Source organism: Lissotriton vulgaris, chromosome 5, assembly GCF_964263255.1.
Source record: "Lissotriton vulgaris chromosome 5, aLisVul1.2, whole genome shotgun sequence".
Classification (NCBI taxonomy): Eukaryota; Metazoa; Chordata; class Amphibia; order Caudata; family Salamandridae; genus Lissotriton; species Lissotriton vulgaris.
Window position 1 is genome coordinate 323,155,036 of NC_141693.1, and position 27,383 is coordinate 323,182,418.

Sequence of the window (27,383 nt, forward strand, 5' to 3'; positions counted from 1 at the left end):
CAAATTAATCACTCGCTTTTTTTTATTTAAACGCTTAGTAGGCCCTGTTGGGATTTCAACTTGTGATTTATAGATTGCGCACATATGGCTGGCAAGGTCACGTAATGCATCAGACGCAGAAGGGAGTTTTGGTTCAGTTGATGGCACAGGTTGATTTGCTCTTTCTCTTATATTTCTTCGCCTGATAAACTGAGTACTATTAGGTTATGTAATAGTGGCATTCATTATCAGTGCCTAAGGAGGATTCAGTTCTTAAGATGTAGGAGATTCATGTATTCTTTTCTTTTACTTTCCCAGTTGTGCTTTTTTGTTTCACCTTGCTATTCATATTATGGTATGGTATATGCTATGTAATGTTATGTTACATTACGTTACATTAACTTTTATGTTATATTTCATGTTATGTTATGGTATTTGCCATATTGTGTTAGTCGTTAGGCTTGGCTATGTTATGAAATATTATGTAGTACTACCAGTGACCTAGTATGGCATGGAACTGTTTTTCGACTGCACATTCCCAAAATTAATTTCTGTGCGAATTTGAAAAAGTTGTCTGGAGCGCTAGATCGTTCTTAGTTAGGCCTTGAGGGGGTAACTTGAGAGCGAGGCCCACGTGTGGCCCTTGGACCTGGAATCACAACTATTGCCGAAAACAAGACACTAGATACACCTCTGGCTGCTTCTCCGGAGCGGCACATCGATTAGAGTATTGTATTGTATTGTAATTGCATTTATATAGTGCTTACTGTCCCTGGCCAGGCGTCGAAGCGCTTTTTCGAGTAGTCCTTGCAATAAGTTCGCTCTGCCTCTGAGGACGGCAGCCCTGTGCTCTGCAAGACATCATGACTGCAGGAGCCAGCTGGGCAAAACTGCTACATCAGACAGCGGATCGGTGTCTCCAGTATCACTGCAAGATGTCTGCCGAGCCTGTGTTTTATCTCCTCTTAGTATAATGCTGGGAGGCTGGCTGCAGGGCCCAGTGACAGGGAGGAAGCAGGGTTAGGAATAAATGGCTGCTTGATTTACTCAGGTTACATCATCTTCCCCGCCAGAGCCCATAAATCTTACACTTCTTGTAAAAACAGGAGTTTAAAAAATAAATCAGCGCTTCTGAGGCGACCCCTCGACTTCCACCCGCCCGATGGGCCTAGGGAAGAAAGCTGCCTTTCACGCGTTGGCCCACTAACCTGCCAATAGGGCCCACGGGCGCCCACCCCACTGCAGCCTGCCGGTCGAGTTACTAATATGTTTTATAGTGTACTATCGAGCACCCCATGGCTATCAGCTCCTGCGCAGGGATGTCTTGAGGACAATATAAGGGAAGGCCTCTTGGCTTCTCTAGAGGTTCCCAGCTAAATGTAAATTACGGGGCTTAATTAGCATAATTTTGCATCATGCTTGTTACGCAAAATTTCCTAAAATACTCTACATCAAATAATTACAGCATCGTTCACAGCAAACCCATAATGCAGGAACAACCAGGGGCTGTATTAAACATACGGCGCACTTTCCTTAATTGCGCCAGAAGCACCTTTCAAAAAGGAAAATGCGCCATATTAGAGTGAATGCACATTCAGGTGAAAAACTGAGCGGTGGCTTTGAACCCGCGCCGTGTTTTAAAGGGGATTAGAGATCCCCTTGCAGGCGGGTGCATTGAGTGACTGCACCCGCCTGCAAGGGGATTTCTGAGGGGGGCATGGGACACCCATTCCTCCCGCTAGATGGCTACAATCAGGGCCGCACTGACATTGCGCCACCTTTTAGGCGGCGCCCTGTCAGAGCTCCGCCTAAGAGGTTCTCTTTACCCGCGTCTGTAATACGGCATGGGCACAGAGGCAAAGGGATTCCCTCATTTGCAATGGGCCACGCCCCCATGCAAATGAGGGGACACCCTCTTGAGGAATCGCTAGGGCTCTATGTGCCCCAGCCCTTTCAGAATTGAAGAAGGGGATGAACAAGTGTCTGAGGTGCCTTCTGTAATACCAAAGTGCCCCGCGGGCACACAAAGTAGGCTCAAACTCCCATTGCGCCCCCAGGGCACTTCTGTAATATGGCCCCAGAAAGTTAACAGCTGCTGTTCGCAACAATTGCAACTAATTCTTCAGTACAAAAATGCATCAAAAATTGGCGCAATGATGCATGTCGCACAAAAATATAACTCTAAATGATTGATTTGTGTTTCGAGTAATTATGTGTAATTTTATGACTTTTTCCAGAAATTTAGCATATTTAAAAAGCAAATGATCATATTTCACCCACCCCTTGTAAACAGTACAATATCGTATTGCCACTCTCTTTACTAATGTTTTAAGAACGAAGGTTGGTGATCTGATTTTACTTTTTTTATAGATTCCTTTACTTTTTTTATGATTTACATTTTTGTTGCAATTGCTACCCTTCATTAAAAGATAGAAAAGGAGCTGCTTCTCAAAGCTGACATTGCTTTCCCTAAAAATTCATCTTTAACCCCTCCCCTGCTGATGACGGAACCACTCCGTCATCAGCTGCGGTGGCGCTGTGCTGATGACGGAGAGTTTCCGTCATGGCCCGCCCGACGCTCCTGTGCGGCGCGAATTCCGCGCCTGCGCTGAGCGTTCTATTGAGCGGGCGGGGCCATGACGGAACCGCTCCGTCATAAGCACAGCGCAACCGACACTGGTGACGGAGCGGTTCCGTCACCAGCATGCGCCCACCGCTCTTCCGCCCCGCCCCCTCAGCACTGCGGCGGAATAGCCGCCGCAGTGAAGGGGTTAAAGGATATTGGACAACAGGTTGGATTTACTGATAGACCGCACAGGATTGGCCCAAGGACTAGGGATGCTACATAATTGGATAGAAAATTGTGAAAGCTGAGTTTTACAGTGGCTGCACACGGCTCACCAGTGTGGGCGAGTCGACCCTGTTTGCGAATGGTGTGCCTGGAATGGATAGGAGAGACACCAAAAGGCATCACAGGAAATGACCATGGGGGACTAGAAGCATTGGATGAAAAGAAAAGTCTTAAAAAGATTAAATTGAGTACCATTAAATCGGGTAATAGTATCATATGTTATTTAAAGCTCTTATAAATGGTAACAGTATACTATAAAGTGGCATACCAAAACAACTTGTTGTTAGTGGCAACTCAGGCCTAGTAGCTCTTGCAGTACACATCAGCCCCTTTTTTTTTAGTGGTTTATAGGATTTATTTACTGTTGAGATTGAGGTCAACATTTGTTCATTTTTATCAGACGTTTCATAACCCCAGTCCCGCTGTCTCTGCAAATATTCTCATATACCCCAGACTCTTCAGAACTAAGGAAAACTAGTGATATATGTTTGTTTTTATTTAAAAATAGGCACATTTTGGAAACGAATAATCATAATTCTTATACTGACAACTGAAACTCCAATACAGAAGTAAAAGGACTCTATCATCACCAAACACTGTGATAGCACATTGATGGTAAATTTGGCACACATAATTTCATTTCTTCAAAATGCACTAAAAAAAATATTTAAAAAGCACTGTCCTTGAGAATGTTTTTCTTTATTTTTTTTTTTTTAAAGCTGGAAGCAGTCCAATTTTAAATAAAATATCTATAATTGTTTTTGTTTTTTAGAGTTTAAATAGCGCAAACTAGACCCAACACATCGGGTATCACAGCGCTTTACATGAGCACCAGTTTTGTTACAGATGAGCACATTCATTTTTGATAGGCACAGGGAGATTAAGGGGTCCATTAGGATGTAGGGTGGATCGCCACCGCCTGCATGACGGTGGCGATCCGCCCTACATCCTTCCCCGCCCGCCACCAATTTACACCCCGCCAAATTAGTATGGCTGGGGCACTGCCAGCCACAATGCTGGGAATGGAGGATGCCACTGCCACGGTGGCGGTGCCATCCTAATCGCCGGTGCGGGACTGCCGCACCATTGGCGGCCGGTCCAAGCACCGCTAGGGTGGCGGGCAGACAGAAGTCCACCCCCCATCCTAATGGGCCACAAATGATTTGCACAGAATCACAAGATGCTGAGCGTCGTTGCCGAGACTCGAACCCAGTTCACCAGGTCCGAGGTCGACGGCTCTAGCCGTAAAGCTACATCCTCTCCCCTAATTATTTCCAAATACTACGGAACATCAGCTTCTCATTCTTATTTTGTTCCGAACAATTACAAGTAAAACACAATCCATTGCATTCCGAACAGTAGCAATTGTGTTCATAAAAGTCAAGAATTAGCAACATCACACACAATAATAGCAAAACCTAAACACCATATAGTCATTCTTTTTTTTTCATTTTATAAGGCACCATTTTGGACCATTCATAATTCTACCTCCCATTGGACACATATTTTTAATTGTGCAGTGCAAAAGTAAAAAGTGAAATAGAAAACCTTTCCACTGTTTCTATATTATAGATCTCATTTATCTCATACAAAATAAAACATCTACAATGGATTGCATTATATAATTTTCTCATTTCAATCCCAGTATTGGGAAGATTTAAAAAATGTGGAATCATACAACTAACTGAATGTGAGGATAAGAAGAAGTGAGGACTACATGTGAGTTCTATGCCAGGCGACCAAAAGTTAGAAGTCTGGATTTCCTTACATCAAATACACACCAAGGGGCCGATTACGATGGAGGATTCTCCGCATCCTCCGGGCCGGCGGAAGCTACCGCTGTCCCGGAGGATGCGGAGAATCCTCTGCGGAGCCTCAAAAGACCCACCGCCAGATTAGGATGGCGGTGGGTCTGGGATTCCGTCCGCAGCTTTTCCGCCGCGGTCGGCTTCCAACCGCGGTGGAAAAGCAATAACATGGCTGGCGGTGTCTATCAGATACCGCCAGCCATATTAGGATGGTGTAAATGTTATGCTTTTCCGCAGCGGCTTTTCTGCCATGGAAAAGTATACGGACATTCACTTCGGGGGCCCATTGCAGGCCCCCTGGGTGAAGGGGTGGTGGGGGGTGCGCATGGGGGGTACCTATGGTACCCCCTGCATTTGCGTGCACAAAGCAGCAGGCACTGCGCGGTGCCTGCTGCTTTGTGCATGCAAATGCGATGCATGCATTTTTAACAATGCGGCGGGTGTAGCTTGAAGCTGCACCTGCCGCAATGATAAAGATAGGGGATGTGACTGCCACCCTGGCGGTCACATCCTAATCTGCACGGAGGGAACGCCGCAGCCCCTGCGGACGTTCCCTCCTCCTCAGGAGTCGCGAACGGACTCAAGTCCGTCCGCGATCCTAATGACCCCCTACGACTGTAAATGCTAAAGAAAGATATTCACGAAAATCTAATCAAAAAGTAAAACTAAAAAACAGCTGACTAGTTAGAACATTTAAATGGTTTTACAATTAACTTTTCATTTCATGTCAAAACGGGACCATTTAGCCACTTACTCACACTCACTGCATCAATTACAGGGGTACATTAAAGAGTATCTTAATTATGCTAAAATGTGTCCGAAATGCGTTGCCTAATATTTTCATTCATTGCTGAGTGAAGGCTAAGTTCTTGCTCACTGCATGTTGCATTTTTTTGACATTTATCCACACCGATGTTCTATTTAATTCATAAAATATATTTCCCAGAGAGAAGCTATGCAACAACTTTGAGCCTTTTCTTTTAACTGGAAACAACATGGAATTGAGAATTAAATTTGAGATGGGCAAAATCATGCACAAATCATGAGTGGCTTGAGATGGGTTTAAAGTGGTACTGAAAAAAGTCAGTCTAATGACAATCTTTAATACTTGAGAATGCAATGAAATGCTCAGCTCCATACACCTGTGATCCAAATGGCAAAACACCTCATCAAAATGCAAAAAAAGCCATAAAAACTCTTGGCTGTGCCTTTATTGAAGCTTGTGAGCTTCCTAAAGCTCTCCATTTGAGCTAACTCAGTAATCTGTGCAATAAAAACTTCCCATCCCAGCCTCTCCTGGAGTCCTGAAAATACACAGGGGCTTTTCCCATGCTCTTTACAAGCCACTGCTGTAGTCTAGAGCAATCTGACAGTCCAGGTAATGAGGTCGAAACAGCATCCTGGCACATGATCCAGGCTATCAGATTGGGTGTCTTGCCAATGTCGGCACTAAAGACGGAATTTTCAAGCCAATTTATTTCTTCCATTTTTGTCGCCTTATCTTACTTTGCAACTGTTTTCCATTTTCCTCTTTTTATTTTTTTCCTACTTTATATTTGGTAATAAGATAATTTAATAGCTAAGGCCTTGGCTCTCATGCCCACATTGATGTCTATAGGTATTGAGGAACTTAAAATTTAGAGAAAAGATGACCTCAGGAAAAGGATGTGCATGGCATCAGCCAAGAAAGTAAACACAAAGCCAGCTCACTTGCTGAACAAGGTACTGTAAGATCAGACAACAGCCAGTACAGAAACCCTATTTCTAGCCACAATACCAGTTAAAGGGACAAAATATTTTCAGCCTTTCATTCACAAAAGATCAATTGCTGTGTTATATGATACCACAAGAAAATATTCTATTTTCATAGCAATTGTAATACAAACTTGACATTATGTAGTGCTTGAACCTGGAAAGGTATGACTGAGCTAAACAGATGCTACTCAGAATGTGACAGTGTAATTATGTTTGAAGGATGAAAGTCCAATCAAGTCCCAGAGGGAGTCAAACATAGCCACAGGTCCCACAGAGGTGTCTGTAGCAGACTCCTTTAGTCACTGAACTGTCTTGTGTGCTTGGAAGGGCTATTTGGTTCAGTTGTTATGCTTCTGACTTACACATTTGGGTACACTTGGGTAGATGGTGGGGAAGACAAGAAGTGATCTGAGACAGTATCACAGTATCGAGCCAATCTTCCCCTCCCAACTACAAGAGATGTTGTTTTTGCAAACAAAAGAAATACATGGTCAAGCTGACGAAATCCAGCAAAGTGAGTCTCTCTGATGCCGGGAACTATGCAATTCTGTACAAGGAAGGGGGATAAAATGGCGCCTTTTTCAGTTGAGAAACATATGCACCCCATCAATCTTGTTGTTGCTAAAAAAACACAAGGAGGAGGCCTCTAATTATTTTGTAGGTTATATCCTCTACCAAATTTCCTTGAAAATTTCCATTGTCTTGCACAAAATGTGACTTTCCTGCCACGTATTATGCAAGCTGTCGCCTTTTTTTATATAATCCATAGAAGATCGCTGTGGGATCATGTGAGTAGCTGTTCAAGTTTGGGGTTTATGTATGCATTATGGTACTTGTAGGACTGTATCCCTAACACAAAACTACAAGTGTTGCAATGCAAAGCCAGGAGTGGAAGAAATGCTGTCAATTTACAGAGAATAACTCGAGACATCTGTCAGTTAAGGATAGGAAGGGCCATAGACCCAGACATCATGATAGACTGTGATTGGCAGGTAGCTAATAGGCCCATGCAGCTAAAAGTCCTTCCCTCCAGCTAGTGGGATTCTATAGCTGAGTGAGTGAGCCTTCTTGTAAAGATCACTCTGAACGGCATTGCCCTTCACCACTACAGTAAATTTCGCGTATTTTTCTAGTGTGTATAAAAATTCCTGCAGTGAGAGCAATGGCGGTCTGCACACAATGCCCACTAGTGTTTATCAACGGTGCGCAACAGGGTGACAAAGTAACCTTGAACCTGTGGTCTGGAATCACATGGAATGAAAATGTTGACACAAAGATGGTTCCGCCCTAAATAATCTGCCCTTTCCCGCGATATTGCCTGTGCAGTCATGCCACTTTCTCATGATGTACTTCCTGATGCTGGCTGTATGTGTTCCTACCCACTCACTCCTAGAAGGCCAAAGAGCAGTGAGAGCGGGGTGCTTAGGGACCTTCAGGGGCCTCTGCCTATCACTGTTCAGTTCACCCCAAAGTGGGTGAGCTCTTCCAAACCGTAAATTTGTAGTAAGGAAGAGGGGGCATTTAATGAACTCTAGACCGACACAGGTGTACATGAAGAAACACAAGTGCAAATATATAGCATCAGATGTTTGTCATAGTTTTTCTCTTCTTGCTTGAACATATACAATACCCTGTTTCGCGACCCACAGGGAAAAAAACTTATTGTGATTTTGTTGTCAATAGGTTTGAGGCCATGGTTTTCTTTGAGGGAGAGTACAGATAGGATCTAAAGATGACTTTGGGGTATGTGGTGTCTTCAGTTGGCATGAACCAGAAGACATCATAAGATATGGCCAATTTTCATAGATGAGAGATTATTTGGGGTGTAGCATGCAAAATTAAGGGTATGTGGGGGGAAATGTGCACATTAGTGAGTAATCTGCTTAGAAGTCCATCTCTCTGAAAGGAGCACTGTGAAGTAAAACTCTTATTTATGTTCTGGGACTGTATCCCCCCCCCCCCCCCCCCCACACACACACACCTTTAGTCCCCTCTAAAAGAGACACTGATATAGCTCACAAATTGCCCAGGACAGAAATATACCTGTGATTTTTTAAGATGCATTCTGCCATTAAACATGGAGGAAAGTCAGTACAGTTCGGCTACCACTGCCCCATTGAGTTGAAAAAAAACAACATTTAAGTGTAATTGTTTGGTATAAATTAAACAGTGAGATGCATTTTGCAAAGGGTCCAAATCAGATATTCTTTTGGTGGATATGAGATTTTCATAGCTAAGTAAACACTGGGGAAGAGTCACTGAGATGCTAATAGACAAATTAACAGAAAGAGCTTTAATTTCATATCAAAATTCACCAGAAAATCAGCACACCATAGGAGGAATAAAGAGAAAGCCTATCTATAGGTGTTGCCGGTTTTCCAAATTCTAAGATGTCCAGTGCAGCTCCTGTTAGCATCTCTGGGGATCACTTCTCACCCCTTGTTCCGGAAGTTACCCCGAACGAGGATTCTTCATAGAGATATGTTATTTTCTGGGCTTTTGTGTAGTGCACAGTCTGTCACTGCTTTGGTATCATAGTGCTTTTGGTGGTCTAGGGTGACTTTATAAGGATGTTGCCGAAGCCGCTGAGAACTTTCGCCAGCAATGCTCAACAACATTCACGGGCATGCTGGTCTTTCCATGTGCTACTGACTTTGCGCTCATATATTTACATTATTTTCGTCGAGATTGACTTTTTGGAGCGGACTTTTTATCATACTATTTCAAACACTATTCTAGTGATATGGTCAGTATGGCTATGGCCCTGCAGCCAAGCGATTGTTGACATCCTTGGATATTACAGAATCAGTCTCACTCTATTGAAACATTAACCTATAGTGCAGGAAACCCTACTTTTCAACTTTTTGACTCCTGTGAAGCACACTATTGGAATATGCATGGTGCAGCTTTCATTATGAGATTAATATATCACATGATCTACAAATGGCGTAAAAAGGATTGCTGTACCTCATGTTTTTGCTTACAATTGTGATTTATCCGTACTTGTAAGAGGTATTTCTACCTTGTCAAGCAGCACCTCTCTGGATCTAAGAGAATCAAAGTGGGTCCGGCTGCTGCTACTGCCGCTGTCCTGATCAGAAACACGTGCGTCAACTGCTCCCTCACCTACGGCTCTTAAGTGAACGTAAATCATGAAAGCCTTGTACATTAAATGTCCTGCCAGGCACACAGACACCAAAGATTGGGGTTGGGAGCAAGCCAAGTCAGCAGGATTTTTAGGAAGATCAAAAAAATGGTGTTAATTGTACACCTACGAGAAAAGTGCTGATCGCTCAAATGGTGGGAAAGGCTAATTCGTGAGACCTAGAACTGGTTCTTTGTCCTTCTAAAATATGTGTGCAGCCCAATGCATTTCAGTGTGTGTGGGGGGTGGCGGGGGGAGGGGGGACAAGCTGCCCAGCTTGTTGACCAACTGGTTACCTGAGGTTGATTAAGCTGATGAGAGATGGACACAGAATGAGACATCTACTGCTGGGATCCTATGACACTCCAGCTAGACACCTCCACTCATGACCCACCGATTAAAAAGATGTGAATATGAACAACTTATGGTTCTTTTAACATTTATATATATATATATATAGGAGTTGGCCTAAGGGCTAGGGCGCTCGACCTCAGATCGGGGGAACTGGGTTCAAGTCTCGGTAATGACGCTAAAACATCCTGTGATTCTAGGCAAATCACTTAATCTCCCCGGTACCTAACAAAAAATGAATGTGAGTTCTCATGTAACGTAACTGGTGCTATGTAAAGCGCTCTGATACCCAATTCGGGTCAAGTTTGCGCTATATAAAAATCTGCAAAATAAAAAAAAATATTATTTATGTTTGTTTAGTCTGTTTCTATGTTTTCATAGATGTAAAATATGGCAGGTCTGAAGCACAGGGCGATAAATTAATTTCCTCAGGATCTCATAACATGGCTAAATGAGGAAACTAGGAAAAGAAGTCTGATTCCAGGTAGAAAAATCCAAAGATTAGACAACCCTGTGCCACCTTAACAGTATATATGCATGTGTTATTTGTGCATTATTAACCTAGCCAAAAGGCAGGGTAGTGCTGTACTGGTCAAAGGCACAGTCAGATAGCGAATAGACGGGCAGCGGGTATCAGAGGGCGGAAGTGGACTGTTACTGCACCCTGAAGAGGTGTTCTTTAAAGAGATGTGTCTTCTGCTCTATCTCAAATAGTCAAATTCTATGGGGCATATTATCAAGCCTGGGCGATAAAATTATCGCCGCTTTATCGGCAGGAAACTGTCGATGTGGCGATAATGGGCTTGATAATATGCTCTATGGAATTAGATGTCCTTCACATTTAACATGAGCTTCGATTGGAATTTCATAGAGCATATTATCAAGCCCATTATCGCCACTTTATCGGCAGTTTCCTGCCAATAAAGCGGCGATAATTTTATTGCCCAGGCTTGCTAATATGCCCCTATATTCCTACCAAGGGTACCGACTTGAAATTGATTTTAATCAATAGAAGCAAACAAGAAGCCGTTTTCTCAGAAAGGCTTTTAGGAGCTGGTGTAAACATCCAATGTTAAATAAGTATCTCCTGAGCATCAGGGCTCCCCAGACGCTCCCCACGTCCTCCGCGCAGACCGCGCGCTCCCGCCAGTGAAACCCTGCTCCCGAATTCCTCCGGCGTCCGCGGCCTCTTCTTTCAGCAGGGTATTAGGGGGCAGCCACCGGCGGACCTCACAGATGCCAGGACCTGTTGAGCATTGAGTTGTAGTTTTGACAGCGCTTGAGTTGCTTCGCTTGGGAGATAGGCAGTGTTTTTCATTCTGTTTGACAGTTATCTCCTCAGCAGCGTTACTGGCCGCATACATCCCCTTTCAACAGGCGCAGATAGGGCTGACAGCGGGGAGGGGGCCTCTGTTTTGTCTCGAAGGAAGGTGGGCTTTTGGCAGGGGCCAAGGCCACACTCGGCGGACCGTGGGGCACAATGTCTCCTCTGTGTCCGGGAGAAAATACCTCCTGACAGGAATCAGCTTTCAGTCAACTGCCAGCCCGCTCCCATTACGGGAGGCCGACCCGCGGGCTGCTCTCTAGATAACCTGTTATCGAAGACGATTGAATGGAAGGTTCTGGCAACTGTGTGCGCGCGCGCGAGTTCCTGTACATCTGTCGGATACTTCCACTCGGGTGCCATCGAATGTAAGGGAAGTACTGCTGGGCGACGGGGGAGCACCAGGCTGGAGTCGCATGTCCTAGGAGATGCCACACAGAGACAGAAGCCTTGGATCCAAGGATAAGTTCGTCCATGGCTGAGAGTGTGACACCACGAACCCCAAAAGGAGCTAAAGATTGAATTAAAATGTAATTCGATTAATGTTGCCCTAGAAAAACAAAAAACAGCCAGAAGGAGCAGAACTCTTGCAAATCAACGATTCAATCCAAATTCTATTTATTTGGCTAAAGATTTATTTTTCAGTTTGAAGTCGTTTGACCATCTTATTTACTGCCTTCCTCCTGCTTTTCTTTTTTTTTTAAATATAGCACTGTCATTTGGTGTTTTTGTTGTTTGCTGTTCGATTTATTGCAGGAAGAATGAGTGTTCAAACTTTTGGAAATGATTAAACGTTTAAAAATAATAAACGAAGGGTGAAGCAGCTGGAAGGTATGAGCACAGGAGCAACCTGGCGCAGAGGGCTGGGCCTGCTTTCATAAGAAATAGGATAAGAAGCAAAAAAAAAAGCTCAGTTAAATTCTTAAAAATGTAACAACATTGTTTTTTAAGCCTCGCTGGAATTAGGTTAGGTGGTGAATGAAACCGAGCTTCAATATTTCATTTGATCATTAAATTTAAGGTTCAATATCATTCTGTGAATAATCTTTATTGCAGTAAGGCAGACATTCCCCAAAGCACACTTCCCCAATATTTTCTAGGAAAGTTTCCGAAGAAAAAGGCCTGTTTCATGGCTGTGATATCTCACATTTCCAGAAACAATGAGTTTATGGACATTGCATGTATCTCATTAACTTTACTATGTGGCTCATGTGTTTTGTTGGGTTACTTAGAATAATGGATTTTTTTCCTAAAAGTCTAGATAAGATGTATTATGTTTTACTTGATTTGTCAAATACGTATGTGTGTGTAAAGTTGCGGCTGTGTGGTAGTGCCTCATAAATGTCATATAGAATTTGGGATTTTTGCAAATGCCTCTCAGCTGTATGTTTTGGCAGTCGAAGGGTGGTGGGAATTTCAGTGGCGAATCATCTGTTGTTGTTGAACATAGCAGAATAATTTCAATGCGACTTTGGGGTTAAATGCTGATTGTGATACAGTTATGCAGATGTTATGTGACATTCTGCAGCAGACAGACTGTTAGAAGTATAGCCTTGTGGTACTGCTAGGAGGCCCTACTCATCATAATGTTTTAGGAGTAAAGATGCTGTTCTGAAATGTCTGCTCCTTGTGTTTGCTGAAAGTGCTGCTGCATGAACTGAGTCTAAGTTCAAGATTGGTCAGCGGATCAATACCCATGTAGAAACTGACACATTTTACTTCTGAGTACAAAGGCTTAATTACAAGAAGGTCAATTTGTGGAATATAAGATATAACATTACAGTCTCACTCTGTGAGGATTTGGGTGTATATATGGTTTGGCTGTGGGGCCTTATCGTGGACAATACTCACAAAACTTTCTGTGGTCCAGTCAGGCTTGTTTGAACAACTATAAGCTCAATCCAGATAGCTATGGCTTTTGAGTAGTAAGGCTTGAACATAGGAAGTTAGTGTAAAGGATTTAACAGTACCAAACAAAGAAACAGGAAAGCCACACAGCGCAAAAGAACCACGGGACTAATTCATAAAAATTTAATCTATTTTAATGAATTTTTAGAGTCCATGATGAGCAAAATCTACCGGATGGTTCCGGAGATACAGATTTTTAAAGATTTTATTACTTTTAATATCGACCACAAACAAGCATTGGTCTACAAAAAGTTGAGAACATTTTCAAAAGTATGTTGTGAAAGTTAACTCAGCTACTCTGGCTAACTTGGTTGGCCAAATCCAACAAGATAAAGGTTTTAGGGGCCAATGGGGAAAATGTGCAAAGTTACCTGGTCACCAGTGCATTTTTCAGACCAGTGCCATCCTGTACAGCACGACCGCCGTGGTCCTGATGCTGGGGATGCGGGATAAAAAGACGCTCAAAGTTTGCAGTGGGGTCGATGGGGTGATCCTTGGTTCACAGGTGATGTGGGGCAACTTTGGCAATAGAGATCTCGGCCCAACAACGTCCTCTTCAAGACATTAGAATGCCAACTGTGGCTGGGTTCTGGTCTCCACTGTAGTTGGGGAAAATCCTATAGTGAAGTCTAGTGCCACTCTTGGATGACCAATCCGGACTCTGACACACTCCCAGACCTAGCTGACACATGTGCAACTTTTGTCCACTGAGGATTGGTCTCTTGGGGCACCCAGAGGCAGATAGCAGCAAATCTTTTCAAGTAGCAAGCAACTTGCCGGTTTGTGCTTCTTCAGCAAAATTGTATCTGGCGCTGGTTCCAGGGAATCAGCAGACGGATTATTTGAGTCATTTCTTTGGTCTGGGGATCACCCTTTCCCGAAGCTAGAAGTCACAGGCCCAGTCCAAACTGTATTAGCCCAGAGTGCAGCAGATGCCGTCCAGCAGATGGTAGACGCTCTCTTTGTGCAGTTCCAATTTCATCAGGGCAATCCTTCTAAGGTCCGCTTTCCAAATCCGGCATAATCTGCAGTTTGGTGTGCCAGGAGTGCCATATTTATTCTAGAAAAGTGCCCAGAAGACCACGTGGCCAGTAGCCAATGGGCTACCAAATCCCCTCCTTTCTGGTGATGACTTTCTGGCAATGTGTGGCACCTCCCAATCCCAAAGTGCACTATTCTGTCTAATACTAAAATGTTAGGAGCTTGGTGGCCTACCTTAGGGGTTTGGCTACCTGTGAGCTATACGCCCAGGGGAAAACCGGTTTGGGGATGAGTGTTCCCTCTCTGGCCCTGTCTCTAGGTAGTTTACAGGAACAAAAGCCAGCCGCTGTGGAGTGCTATCACCATTTGTCCATCAAAGGCAGCTTCCCCTTTGAAGCTTGACTTTTGAGCTAGCATTCTGAGTTTGTTCCTGTGAAGGGGAGTTGACACCTCACCCCGGTGGTAGGCTGGGTTTGATCCTAAGCCTGGACATCATTCACACCACTCCCCGGCCGAGCAGACATTTTTCGGTGGGTCATAGCCCTTGTGAGGCTACTGGAACATTCGGGCACAGAGTGGCAACTTTTTTTAATTTCCCTTACTTTAATGGTGACATTAAATTTGACCCGGGTATCACGTTGGGTTTAATTTCTCAATTAATGTGATACCTTACAGTACCCAGCTAGGTAGTCCCACAAGTTAGCCAGATGGGGCTGCCAGCCTGCAACCTTGTATTAACCACTGGGACTATTACCTTTTCCAAAGCAAAACAACAATCTGAGTGGTTTTGCTGAAAGGTCATATATAACCATACATGTCCCACTTAACAATATACAGCTCTCTGCCTTAGGGCTCTCTAGGCCTTCCTTAGGGGAGACTTACATTTATTTTTAAGGGAAGAGGTGCTTTAGGCATTGGTTTGAATGGCAAAGTTGAACTGCCAGTATAAACACTGACCTTCCAGTCTGCAATGGCAGGCGGGGAGCCAATTTGTACCTGGTCAAAAAACAAGGTGGCACAATCAGTGCTGCAGCCTTGAGTGGACAGTCTGCCTTACATGCCCTTGGTACCCTGGGTACGATATACTAGGGACTTATAAGTAAGTCAGCACATGCCTATTGGGGATAGCCAAATCAACATACACTTTATAAGGGATTCGAACACTGGCCCTGAGGTCAGGTCAGCAGGCCTAGGTGCCCTCTCAGAGTTGGAAAACCAGCAGCATAAGTACAAAGATGAGGGAGTGGGCTTACAAAAAGACATTTTTTTTTATAAAATCGTACCCTCAGTGGCCAAATCCCTCACCACAAACATTATCAATATTTGACTTACATGTGTGTCATAATTGACAGTGTCGGGAGTGTGGTCAACGCTGAGGGGTTTCAGCTGTGTTGCCTCACATTCAGACATGACGATGATGGATTTAGGGACGGGTCTGAAGGGTGCCGTGTGCTGAACACTGCTGTGTCCTGCATGTCATGCATATTCATCACTCTCTAAATCGGGCACTACAACGAACACTAAATACACACCTTAAAATGCATTCAAGGGTTCAGTTTGCTGATCTCATTCAGCTTTTCAGCTGCTCACTCTCCGACCTAGTGGAACTAACCCCAAACATATTATGTATATATCAAGGAGGAAACGAGAATCAGTTTATTGACTTAATAAAATGTATCCAATATATAACTCAATTGATTGACTGATGCTGATAGCACATTAACGACCTATACGTGCATGGTGTGAACCATTTCAAGATGTATGAAATGTGTGCTAAAGTGTGCTATAGACTTTGTGTAATAGTGAAATCTCGAATTTGGAGTGCTTCAAAGCTAGAGGCTTGGGGTACTCAGCCCTATACAAATATGTCCTCGATTGGATCCTCCAGAAATTAAAGGGTGGTTCGAGTCCATTATTTTCCTGAAATTTCTGTGACTTAATGTAAAGACTGTGATTGCCATGGGATCAAGTTAACAAAATGAAAAGTTTGTTTGGTTGTGGTTTTTAAAAAACGTAATAAGAAAGAAACTAAACATAAAATATTTTTTCGAGAACTTTTTTATGATGTCATGGAGCTCCTTCTATGTTGCAATTAGCCCAATCTGATTTAATTGAAAACTTTAGCGATGATGTGTGCTTCAATTGAGATGGTACTGAGCACTAGAGTCAGGTCGCTGATCCTTCTGTGATGTCATTAAGCGCTGCTCTGATGTAATATAACTTGGCTGTAGTGTCACTGAGCCCAGCTGTGGTGTCATTGAGGATTACGTGGTGTCATGTAGGCATACGGTGATGGCATGATGCTTTTCTCTTATGAAATTGAATGGGCATTATGGTGGTGACATAGGGCAATGTTGCGTTGTAATTCAGAACTATTGAGATGCACTTTAACCCTGTTGTGATGTTATAAAGTGCTGTTGTGATGAAGAGGTGCATCACTGTAATGCTATTGAGTTCTGGGTGTTTAAACTATCAATACCATCAATTCCAATGTATGACCTATTGCTTGAATTATGAGTACAGCAATAAAACACGAATATTATATCTGTCAATGGATGAGCTCTTTATGTGCTGTGAGTCAGGGTTTTCCCATATTTGAATTTTAGGACTGAAATGGAATTAAAATTGTTTGTAGGTGGCTTTCAAATCAGAAAAATCAATATATTGAAAACAAGAATAAACACTTTTGTCCTATAAATAAATGTTTTCTTTTTTTTTCCAAATGCACATTTTTGTCGCTAACAGTCTTTGCATTGTAGTGGAGTACTACTTTCATGTTTTTTAAACAGTCTTTGCATTGTAGTGGAGTACTACTTTCATGTTTTTTACATGTTTCATCCACATGCAAATCACAATGTTTAACATAATATCTATAAGAAAATATACAGAATGTTTAGGATCTTTTTGTACAATGACTAGTGAACGTTTTTTGAATATTTAGCTTCACCGTGTTGTCTTGTCTTACTCCGACACTCATTATGCAATTTTTTTGTATTTATGTTTTTATAATTAAACCTTTACTGATAACTTTTTACCTGAAGGTGCAGTCAAAATGTGTCTGGTGGCAGTAGTTGGAAATAGCACATGTAGGTACAGGGGCAGAAACCTTTTGATGATCAGTCTCCATGCTGCTGTGGGCGAAGAAAGATAATACCAAGAAATTCAAGTGGAGGGGATTAGCTTTTACACATAGTGTGCTCGCTTTGTTGCATCCCTTCCTTAGCATCGCCTTCTCCTGGAATCCTTGATTCTTGAGTTTCTCCCAGTGTGCATTCATGTTGGATACACTATCCATGCCCTCGCGTTTCTTGGTTGCACATCAAACGGAATTGTGTAGCCGGGTGCATTGTGCAGAAGTCCTGCAGGTGCCTGCTGCTTAGCACCCGCCGCACTGATCACTTTCCAACTGGAGTTCTCATGCCGTGGGATCCTGCTTTTATTCAAATGACAAATGCCCACCCATCTCCCTGTCCCCGTGCTTCAACACTGGCCATGGCACAGCTACTCCATGAATTAAAATGTTTGTATGTGAATGGGCGTATATATATATATATATATATATATATATATATATATATATATATATATATATATATATACACTAGCAGCCCGTCTCGACGTTGTCCGGGTATGAATTGCTGCCGGCCAAAAGTATGGATTTCGTTTTGATAGCATTTTTTATCTGTGACAGACCTGTGAAACGCTCCAATTCATAGTGCACTGCTGATGGACTTAAGAGTGCGCGTCCAGTATTGTGTGAACTCGAGTTTCCCTACTTTATTTTTCCTCACAAAATTATATAGCGCGAACTCGACAACATGGCATGAGCACAATTTACATTACAGAAGAACACATTAATTTGTGGTAGGCACTGGGAGACAAAGCGATTTGCCTGGAATCACAGCATGTTGAGCTGGTGCCGAGATTCGAACGTAGCTCCCCAGCTCTAAAGTTCGCAATTCTAGAACTTGTGGCGGGAGGTGTGCCTAAAAGTGTATGTCAGTGCTGGCCATCAATGAGAGAGACCTGTGCATTTTTAAAATGGCTGTTGAAAAAATATGAGTATGTTGCTGGAGATGTGGGCCGCCGTGCCACCAATTTATTTACCGGGAGAGGGTAAACACCCATTATTCTGCAACATTCTTTTCGCATACCATCACTCCGCATACTTTCATCACGAAAGTACCATGACTCCGCAATGCCATTATAACGCATGGCATTACATTTTATATGATTTTACCACGCATACATTTACAACGAAATTCGTTCTAAATGCATGAATGGTAAAAGCATGTTTTTTTAATGTTTGGATATGGTAAGTATGGGTATAGGGGTATATGTTTTGGGGTACTGAGGTATATGTTTTGGGGTACTGAGGTATTTGATTTGGGGGGTTTGGGTATTTTAAGGGTTCAGATATAGTTTTGGGTTATGGGGTACAGGGGTAGTTTTAGGGTTTAGGGATAGGTATGGGTTTTGGGGTACAGGGGTATTTTTAGGGTTCAGGGCTAGGTTTGGGTTTTGGGGTATAGTGGTATTTTTAGGGTTCAGGGATAGGTTTGGGTTTTGGGGTACAGGGGTATTTTAAGGGTTCAGGGCTAGGTTTAGGTTTTGCGGTACAGGGGTATTTTTAGGGGTTCAGGGCCAGGCTTGGGTTTTGGGGTACAGGGGTATTTTTAGGGTTCAGGGGAAGGTTTGGGTTTTGAGGTACAGGGGTATTTTTAGGGTTTAGGGATAGGTTTGGGTTTTGGGGTACAGGGTATATTTATAGGGTTAAGATGGGTTAGTGTTTAAGGGTGTTGTTGTATTTTAAGGAGTAAGGGTGGGTTATGATTATGTGGTGCAGGGGTATTTAAAGGGAGCAGGGACTAGCACACGATATGACACATGGCATGAAGGGAAAAATGTACCACACGCCCCCAGCGTTTGTCACGCCCCAGCGCACGCCCACAGCACAACGCAGACACGCCCACAAGGGACTACTTTGCTGGCACGGTTCTTTTACCTTTTAAATGTATATGGTGGGCGTCTGCATAGCCTATGTCCTTCTGATGCAACTACCCTTTCCAACGCTGTATTGGGTTTTGTGATTGGTGCTGTGGTTCCTGAGATTACCTCATCAAAGGTTTGGGCTCTCTCTTTATTATATTAGAATAGAAGATATAGATAAGATATAGATATATACACCCATTCACATACAAAACATAGTGTATATATATATATATACATTGATAGATAGATAGATAGATGGATAGATAGATAGATAGATAGATAGATAGATAGATAGATAGATAGATAGATAGATAGATAGATAGATAGATAGATAGATAGATAGATATAGCTCTATATATATATATATATATATATATATATATAGCTATATATATGCATGTATATATGTGTGTGTTGATATGCATGTATATATATATTCATTTTATATCTATCTACCTCTCTCTCTCTCTCTCTCTCTCTCTCTCTCTCTCTCTATATATATATATATATATATATATATATAGATATATATATATATATATATATATATATATATATATATAGATATATATATATATATATATCTATATATATATATATATATATATTTGTATATATATACCTTTACCAGCATGCCTGTGCGCCCACAAGGGCGGGACTTCTCATTTAAAATAAATTTAGCTGTTCTTACACTGCCTGTGTCCTGCTTCATGCCGCCAGTGATCAAGAGCTCGAGGGAGCTCGAAACGCGTATGGCCACAAAGAAGACAAGCAGCCTGCCATCTTGCTGCCGCTTGCGAGGTGATGTGCAGCAACCCCCTCTGTGCGTGGCGTTCTTATCGAGGACAACTTTGGTTTGATATATATATATACATATATATATGGGTGGATTATGCATGAAGTTATTTCCACAGATAATTGTGGTGATTTAAGATTAACGATGAAGGTCAATGATGCATAATGAAGATGAAGGACGACTGATGGCTGATTGATGCTAAAGACTGATTAACACTAATAGGCATGACGATGGATGGATGGATGAATAGAAGGATGAAAGGATGGATGGATGGCAGAATGGATAGTTGGATGGATGGATGGATGGGTGGGTGTGTTTGTGTGGGAGTACGGATGGATGGGCGGACGGTTGGATGGTGTTACATTGTGGAAAGCAGCCTGGCATTCTTGTTCTGCGCCTGTATATTCAAGATATGCAAGGAACATAAAACTGGCAGATAACTGGCCAGATAAAAAAATAGATTTTGTTGTAAGAGTCCAAACAGTAGTTTAGAAAAGTGAGCAGAGTTTAGATAGTGCACAATATATACTAAATTCAATATGTTTTAGTCGTTTTAAATTTTTTTATGTTCTTTTCTGTGCATTCTGACCATATTCAATGCAAAATTAAAGTAAAGATGATGGACAGCAGGTTGACATTATGCAAGATGGTTGTGTGCCGACAACCATTTTAACCAAGGTGGTTTTGCATTTTTCTGTGAATTGTTAGCCTCTCTTGACCGGAAGGAGAGGAGGGTAGACACTGAAGTCCTTGGGGCACTCCTCTGGACCCCTGAGAGATCTCCAGAATGGGACGGCCCTGGAAGGAATGTGAGCCCCGTTTAGCCCAGTGGACCACTTCTGATTCCTATCGACAAGTGATGATGTGAGTCTACGCAGAGGAGAGATTGAATTCTTTCCAAACAGGGGCCAGGGATACCTTTCCACAATCCGCTGGCCACCCACTCCTCCCAGTACTTGTCAAGCTTGCAGTGTTTGTTGCCTAACTGGCTCCACCAATATGGAGTGTGATAAAAGAAGCTTATGTGCACATAGAAAATAGAACATTCTGCAAAGAAGTGGCTTTATAATAGTTCTGTTCAAAGTGCATTCAAATGTAATTTAATTGATGATTAGTTATAATTAGGACTTACGGTTTTATGGTATTAATTTTTGGACTTTTCCGTCTGTATTTATCCATATTTATTTTTTGCAATTTTTTTCTGTATTTATCCATTTTATTATTGTGCTTTCTGTATAAATGAAGCTGCAATGGTTTTTTTTTCCACATTTATTTAACCAATAAATGTATGCTCGCATTTGACTGTCCAAAAGGTTTCAGCAGCAGACATTGCAATAGTGTTATCTGAAAACACTTGCATTGTAGAATATCATAAATAACTGTAGATCTGCAATTAACTAAGCTTAATTAGGAAATCTATTGTCTTATTTATTCTCCCTTTCCTCTCAATCTGGACACCTACAGACTTGGCACTCATGATCGATAGTAGAAAAAAATCATCAAAACAAGGCCTATTTTCCATATTTTTCTGCATTTAAAAATAATTACAGAAAGAAAAAAAAGCAATTTTTTGTCTATATTTATCTGTAAAAATGGAAAACTGGGAGCCCTAATTATAATATAATCTGTTTGTGTGTCTTGATGCTAATATTATTTATCGCCCAGGCCAACGATACTCGTGTTATCTGCATCAAAAAGATTAGATGTTATACACACCTCACAGGCTGTTGGAACTGTGACCTCCAGCTCAAACAAAAAATCTGCACACAGCATTCTAAAGCGAATAGCCATCTTTGTGGCAAATTCTGCCTCATATTGCCAACACAGGCATATTTATCAAATGGCGAAAACGTAGACTCGCACAGCGTAGACTTCAACTACAAGGTCTACGTTTATAAGCAGTGCTTTACATGGGCAGGTTCTACTAGGTACTCAGTGCTCACACTTGTTTAATTTGGAAGAGATGTACCAGCACTGCACCAATTCTTTTAATGGAAAAATACTGGCACTTCTCTGAATCTACTTTGGGATATCGAAAGGTAGAATACTTACAAGACAGATTAATGTTACAAGAATAATGAGTGACAAAATATGGATGAAGTAGGTGCGCAGTGGGTGGTATGGATGTACTTACGATTCCTAACTCTACGTCTACGTACCTTGAAGGTATAAACCACCATGGGACGTATATCAGGGCTGGACTGACCAAAGCAGGCATCAGGCGTTTCCCCGGGCGGCTGGGGTCTGATTTTACAGTGGTGGGGGCCGTTTTTGTTACTGGGGACCGGTTTTATAGCGGGGCCGCTATATCAACCGCCAGTAAAAAAAATCCGCAAGGGGGCGGGTCCATCAAAATTGCCAGGGCTGGTTTGGCTTCCCAGTCCGGCCCTGACGTATATGTGCAGTTAGGTATGGAAAATCTATACAATCTTCCCTTTCGATATGTTGTCCTCCGATATGCTTGTCGGAGTATTCTATCCCGTCGATATACGGCGTTCGATATTCACAAACTAATCCATTTCTCAGCAACTTACAGAAACTCTGGGACAAGGAGTACCTGCACTTCTGTATTCATGCCCAGTTGTAAATACTGCACAAAAGTTAGGGTTTAGTGGTGGCCATCAGACCCTGTATTTGGCCTGCAGGTAAATGCTTCGCTCGTTTTCCCCAGAGGCGCTGCTCCCAGGGACTTTCTCACCTGCCAGCCCAGATAGAAGTTAAACCCTATCCCCTCCGCTATGATGCGGGGTCAGGAGGTGCAGAGATAAGGCCCGGCTTTTTGTGAATGGGCAGCTTGACTTTCAGCACAGAGGAAGTCGGGATGAATGCAGTGGGGGACAGAAGGAGTCAGGCTGGTGAAACCCCAGACTACTGAGATCTGATAACAGAGAGACACTAAAGGTAACACTGGCAAGACGTCTGCACTCAGGGGCCACAGGGAAACGCAGTCAATCACCAGGTAACAAGGATATGTCACAGCAACTTAAACTCCAATATATGTATTTTGGGGAATCTGGACTAAGTTTGCCCAACTTCAAATTGTTTGACAACATTTACAGACTGGCTGCTGCTTGGCTCGTCTACAGTTGTGAAAGAATTTCATCCTAGAAAATAGTTACTTTTAAAAGGTAATGTTTCATTCGTTTTTAGGGGTTAAGATGGTCTTGAAATTGGCAATGAAGCCGTGTTTTATATTTTTTTATGGGTAGCAATAGCCGGCTATGAGTGTTAAAGCATCGTTATTAATTTATTTTGCATTTGTCATTATCAAACGTTGTTACTCAACAAAATGGAGGATTAATTTGCGGTATCACCTCTCATGCCTTCTTAATCCCCCGCCAATGAAAATGGAAAGTATTTTCGCGAAACTAGGAAGAAATGCTCTCAGGCATCGCCAAGTGTTGCACACTCTCGCTGCCTGAAGCCTATCTGGTACTCTGCCCTTAAGGTGGCGGTAAATTCTGCCTGCTCTTTCCAACCATAAACAGGGCCGGACTGGTCGTAGTGGGCATCAGGCATTTTCCTGGGACATTGAAAGGGTGGGTGCTGAATTTGCAGTGGTGGGGGATGGTTTTTGACTGGGCCCCGGTTTTGCAGTGGTGCTGCAATATCGCCCCCCAGTAACAAAAGCAGCAGGGGGGCTTGTCTGTCAAAAGTGCCAGGGCTGCTTTGGTTCCCAGTTCGGGCCTGAACATAAACAAAGTCCCGGCAGGATGGACATTTGGAAGTGATGCAACTGAAGTTGTAACTTTAGGACTAAGGTTATGGTGCGGGGTATAACACCCTTTGGCATCAGCAATTTACCTTTTTTAGCTCCCCACCTGATGATGATGCAGGAGTGTCACAGGGGTGCTAATCCATGTAAGCCTGGCATACAACCAGTTTGTTCAACCCTCCTAACTCTTCTATCAGAGGGTTCTCACAGTGTTAAAAAGGGTTCCAAAGACAACCGGTAACCAAAGACCCTTTTATGTTGCCCGGCGGTATCGCCTCTATGACCCACCAATATTAATCAATGAAGAAGCAGGCGCTGGAGACTGGAAGGCAGGAAACGAGGATTTTATTCTCTCCGGAGGAGAACACATCAATTCAGACAGCAAGTATCGTCACGAGGTGCTCTAACTACATCTCTGAGGCCTGGCCTCTTATACTAGGGTTTACGACCTTTATTGCACATAACACATTCTTGCAACATTTTAGTATTAGAAAGAACATCCTCGGAATCTCCCCTGCAGGCCCGTTCCCACACACATTTACAGTTGGATTCCCCACCCCGGTCACAACAGGTGATGGTTGTTGCACAGCAGGGCATTCCGCCGATTCACGGAATGCATGGGGCTTGATCGGATCTCATGGGGTGGGGGCTTTGATCGGTTCGGGGATCTTTTGATGGGGAGGGGAAGCTTCCTACTGTACGGGTAATAAACAGTATCCGCAGGGCCAGGTGGCGGCTTGGGAACAAGGAAGACAAACGGGGACACAGGAAAAGGGGGTTTGCATCAAAAGGGTTCGAGGCCATGAAAGGAATGAGGGGAGGTGTCGCGCTGGGAACAGGATGGGATTCCGTGGTGAAGCTGCGCTGGAGAGGGGTTTATGACCCAAGGCATGAGAGAGCGGGGGCTGTCAGCGTGCGGGGGAATGCTTGCGAGGTTAAGAGAGAGAGAGAGAGACGCGCTGGCTATCAGCGAGGGGCAGGAAGGCCATGGTGCTCAAAAATGGCTGCCGCTTACGCGCACGAATGGGCTTGGGAAAGGGGCAAGATGGCGCCGATAATGTTCACCAAGTTTGTATTTATTTTTCACAGTCCTCCCTTTAACATTTCCAAGACATCTTGCTGGCCTATTTCTTATCTACACCTATATGCAGCGATCATAAGTAAGGGGGAGGGGACTTAGGCGAAAGAACTGTACATAAACATCACATTATAAACATCATATTGAAAAATCTCATCATTTAGTAGGCGGGTTCATCGTTAAGTTGGTTGCAAAAAAAGTCATCGTAATGCAATATCAGACTAGAATTATGTAGCGAGGGTGTTGGGTACAGATCATAGAATAAGAACTGGTAAGTTATCATATAAGTAAGTCCTTTTTGTATACGGCGGGTGCATAGTCAGTCCAATGGTGGTTGAGAGAGAAAGGAGAGATAGTAAAAATATCAGAGTTCTCGTTGTCTTTTTGTCGTCTTCTGTTGGCACTGTTAAGCACCGGGATCACAATTCGGTCTGTCAATAGGAATGTTCATGTGGATTGAGTCGTTGGAGGTCTGCGGGCAGGGGTACATTTTGTCTTGTTTCGCCAGACCTCATAGGAGCAATGCGTTACTGTTTTGGAGCAGGTGCACTTTCTTTTGTAATGCAGAGCATAGATTTGCAATAAAAATGCGATTGTTCCTGATTTGTGAGATCTGTTCGTTTCTTGAGTCTCTGTGGTGGGCATTTCCTGTTGCTTCCATCATCTTCAAGGTGCTTGGTAGCGGGCAGAACCACAGACTTTGTTTATCTTTTCTTCGGGGGCGACCCTTGGTGGAGTTCTAGGTCACCGTTCTGGGATTTAACATAGTTCGTGGTCTATTTAGTCGGAGCTCCCACCCTTCTGACGCAGGGAGTACTCTTCTCTGGGGAGCTCAGTAGGATTTGGAGGAACTTGGGAGTTCGGGTGGAAAGGTGCGGGTGTGAACAGTCCTTATGGTAGGTCGGAGGAGGAGGGGATGGAGCAAGGCCAAGTCGGGAACAGATCAGGGGGACGGAGGGTCTGCGACAGGCGGGTCCGTAACCATGTTCAGAGAGCGGGGACTTTCTGGCACACGTTGATCATAGAGCAGGGGCTTCAGGTCAGCCCTTTCCTTAGCTTTGTTTGAAGCAGTGCCCCGTCCTGCGACTCCTTACTGCTGTGGTCTCGCCTTGGCCTCCGTCGCTGATGTTCCACAATCCGCAGTCAGGCCGCGTGCTCCCACATCCGGTCTCTTTCTCCTCCGACAGTGATACCCTTAAATGAGTTTGAAAAGACAGTCTTTAGAGATTTTGCAGAAGAAGGTAATTACATAAATCTATTTCTCTCCCAACACCAAGCAGCAGGGGTAAGCACTCGCTACATTTGAGATTTTTGCGGCTACCGTATAAACAATTGATGATGGGTTTGCTGGATTCCTTACAACTTCCTTTTGTCGGCTAATTCTTTGGCGCTTTGATGATTATTACGTTCATTTGTCATTTGTCTATTATAGTAGATGTCAGTTCTTCTGGCAGAGACCCATTTCCCTAGTACGAGTCTTGCAAGGCTAGGCTGGTCTTCAGGGCCTTGTATTTTACAAAAAAGTGCAACGTGCTATTCACCATAGTCTGATAGGCATCCTTCTGAGGGATGAACATAGGCTAAACAAGTCTTCATTACATCAAAACATCTTATTTTCAGCAAGGCTTACAGCAACAAGGTCTTTCGATTTTCGATCTAATTTTTAACTTTGCATACATCTTTCTAACTTTCTATATAAATCCTCGCAACCTGGTTACTACAAAAACTCGGGGGATGGTTTGCGATAATCATTAAACTTATCCTCGGGGAAGGTGGGATCTTATGAAAAACGATTAGAAACGCAGCGGATCGGAGCAAGGGGCGTTTTTCAAGTTCTCGTTCAGGGCAGCTGATACCAAACTGGGGGCATTTTGGGTAGATGGGGGTGTCTCGATCATTTCTTACAGCTTGGGGTACGGAGACAATTGTCAATGGGGATGGTCGCATTACCACAGACACATTTTATCATAGAAGCCACTGACAAATAGTTCCCTCAGAGTGGGTCAAATTTAGGGAACCTTAGTCGTCTTACCTGTCCCTTTCCTATTGGCCAATTTAAATTTCATCCATATTTTAGTAGAAAAGGAGAGGTAGTAACGTGGTATCGATACAATTTTATTTAGGACAAATTTGTGCAAATACTTGTGGTATTTGGGGCCAATCAGGAGGTGCACCAGGTTCGCCAATTAGGTGCCAGTTGCTAGGAAGAGGGAAAGTGAGGAGGGGTGGAAGAGTGAGTGAGAGAGAGAGAGAGAGAGAGAGAGAGAGAGAGAGAGAGAGAGAGAGAGAGAGAGAGGAGAGAGGGAGAGAGAGAGTAAGAGAGAGAGAGAGAGGGACAGACAATAGGCCAAACAGTACACGTGACATGGGGAATGACCGTGTATTGTTTGGGCTACTCAGTGCGTTACCTGACGTTTAGACGTTTCAGGTCTGGGTTAGGATGTAGAAAGCATGCAGTTTTGGGACAGAAGAGTATTAGATCAAGTAAAAAGGTCGTGCATTGGGTAGAGCGTCCTTGTTGGGCCGTTTTGCAGCGCTAGTCCGTCTTCATGCATCGGGCGTGACGTGGTTTCAGATCCCTTATGATACTCTAATCGGGATTCTAATGTAACCTGCAGAGGGAAAAAGGGGGAAAAAGGGGAGGTAGGGGGACAACATTCGAACACATCAAATGTATGGGCACGAAAGTCCTTTACTTAC

The 27,383-nt window shown here is 43.3% G+C and overlaps 1 protein-coding gene across 1 annotated transcript in view; it reads left to right on the plus strand.

Moving 5' to 3' along the window:
* Positions 1 to 27,383, plus strand: part of PRDM16 (PR/SET domain 16) — a 1,072,267-nt gene that overhangs the window by 810,139 nt on the left and 234,745 nt on the right. The window lies entirely within an intron of this gene.